This window comes from Anabrus simplex, unplaced genomic scaffold (genome assembly GCF_040414725.1).
Source record: "Anabrus simplex isolate iqAnaSimp1 unplaced genomic scaffold, ASM4041472v1 ctg00000132.1, whole genome shotgun sequence".
Classification (NCBI taxonomy): Eukaryota; Metazoa; Arthropoda; class Insecta; order Orthoptera; family Tettigoniidae; genus Anabrus; species Anabrus simplex.
This window is the reverse complement of record NW_027130081.1, coordinates 115,118-117,339: the sequence shown is the minus strand read 5'-3', so window position 1 is coordinate 117,339 and position 2,222 is coordinate 115,118. Positions and strand designations below refer to the sequence as shown.

General features: G+C 46.9%; 1 non-coding gene across 1 annotated transcript; it reads right to left on the bottom strand.

The window, feature by feature from the left end:
- Positions 1 to 1,486: 1,486 nt before the first annotated feature.
- LOC137503568 (5S ribosomal RNA) lies at positions 1,487 to 1,605 on the bottom strand. Its single transcript, XR_011019238.1, has one exon. It is a non-coding gene; the product is annotated as a 5S ribosomal RNA (ribosomal RNA).
- Between the last annotated feature and the right edge of the window lie 617 nt (positions 1,606 to 2,222).

Genomic DNA, 2,222 nt, shown 5'->3' with positions numbered 1-2,222 from the left:
AACGCTAGCCTGTAGTAGTAAGGCAAGAGGCAGTGATCAGGTGGTCAGCAAAAGGACACATTATTGCTTGAGTTCGAAATTGTCCACTGCCTTAAGTAATAGTCGTATTAGTAGCAGTAATGGTGGTGGTGGTACTACTAGTAAGGTTATGTTCACTATTATCTTACGCCTTTCGTAGATGCCGAGGTGCCGGAAGTTTGTCCCGCAGGAGTTCTTTTTATGCGCCCATATCTACAGACCATCGAAATATCACACGAGTGAGCCGGTGTCGAACCTGTCAAGTAGGGCTCAGAATGGTCTAATTTTAATTCTAGGACGGTAACAGTAACTATACGGAGTTCCGATTCGTTCTACTCAATTTATCACTTGCCAAAAGATCGGTCAGCTGACGTACAAACAACAAAAACGAGTGCTTTCCTCCCTTCACCTAACCTAAAACGTCACGACTCTTTGAACTAACCCTTGTCGTCAAAAGGTTACCTTCTCAGTCTTATTTGAAGGGCGTCTCGTCTTTGATAGAAATGAAAGAGTTTTACAAGTTCCTAGGCTTCAAAACTACGTTACATCGCAACACACGCACTTCGAAGATAGCGGGCTGTGTGTAGGCCACTGTACTGCACTGGTGCCCTACCGTTCGTAAGGAAGCCCGGGAGAGACACGAGCGTACTACAAACTTGTAACTTATTGCCGAACCGTGTCGTAATTTGAATAGCTACTTACCTGAAAGAACATAAAAGGAAATTGTTCGACTCTTTGAGGGGCTGCTAAATGCCGCGGTCGGTTGCTAGGACATGGCTTTCATTGTAATCACGACAGTGTCGATGACGTTGCATGGAAACCACCTTCCTCGCGATTTTCAAGGTGGGCGGGGAGTTTAGAAGCCTCGTTCCGCCCTTTAATAATCTTAATATTGGGAGAAATAGGACGTAGAATGATGTTATGTGCCATAAGAGGCCTGCAGGATAAGCTACACTAACCTAAAAGAATAAGAACAGCAAGTTTAGACATAGGGACGTACGATAGGAGGTACGAAAGTTAAAATCCTGGCACGAGTAATTGGAAGCGGTGCTAGGCTCAGCAAGGGTCCCCTAGGTCGACACACACACACACACACACACACACACACACACACACACACACACACACAGAGAGAGAGAGAGAGAGAGAGAGAGAGAGAGAGAGAGACGACGAATAATAATAATAATAATAATAATAATAATAATAATAATAATAATAATAATAATAATAATAACAACAACGATGATGATGATGTCGCCGCCGCCAGGTTAGGCCGGTCACCTAGGAGGAAATGCAATACTACGCTAAGCTTCGTTCCTGTATAGCCACGGGGTCGAAGAGCAGCAAAAGGTCTAGCTAGTTTCAGACGTAACAAAAAACGTGATTTAAGCAATTTCTGCTGGCCTGAGGCAAAAGTTGAAAGTAAGTTGTCGTACTGGGACTGGGAAACTTGGTAAAAAGGGAATTGAGCCAACGGCACGTGGTGTTCCCAAGCGGTCACCCATCCAAGTACTGACCACGCCCAATGTTGCTTAACTGCGGTGATCGGACGAGAACCGGTGTATTCAACATGGTATGGCCGTTGGCGAGAGAACGGAGCTTGAAACGTCCATACGAACCGCAAAGCGAGTTTCCTGGAGGTCTTTGTGGCGCGGGGGCGTTGGCAATGGTGCAGGGGTGTGCTCGGAGGTCGCCGTCGCGGAGCGGGCGCGGGTGGTTGTCGCGCTCCGCGGCGAAACGTACCCTAACTCGACTTAACCCCACTTCTCGTAACCTAACCCCAAAAAAACGCGCGCGCTGGCGCGCGCGCGCACACACACACGGGAAGTGTCGAGGGTTGTAATAATAATAATAATAATAATAATAATAATTACTGAAGGTGGTTGTGAAGGGGCCGGCGCTGTAGCGCAGGGGCAGCGTGCCTGCCTCGTAGCTGGGGGGCCCGGGTTCAATTCCCGGCCAGGCAAAGGAATTTTACCTCGATCTAATGGCTGCTTTGAGGTCCACTCAGCCTGCTTGCTTAGGGGCTGTAGTGCCATGGGGCTTGGTCTGGTTTTCATTGTAAAGGACAAAGCAGGAGGATTTTTAGCAATAAGGTAATGTAGTAGTAGTAGTAGTAGTAGTTCTTCCCTCCTTAGCTTATGATTTGAATGTTTTGCACTGTCTTTCGATGTATATGAAGTAGGACAGATAGATAAAATCAG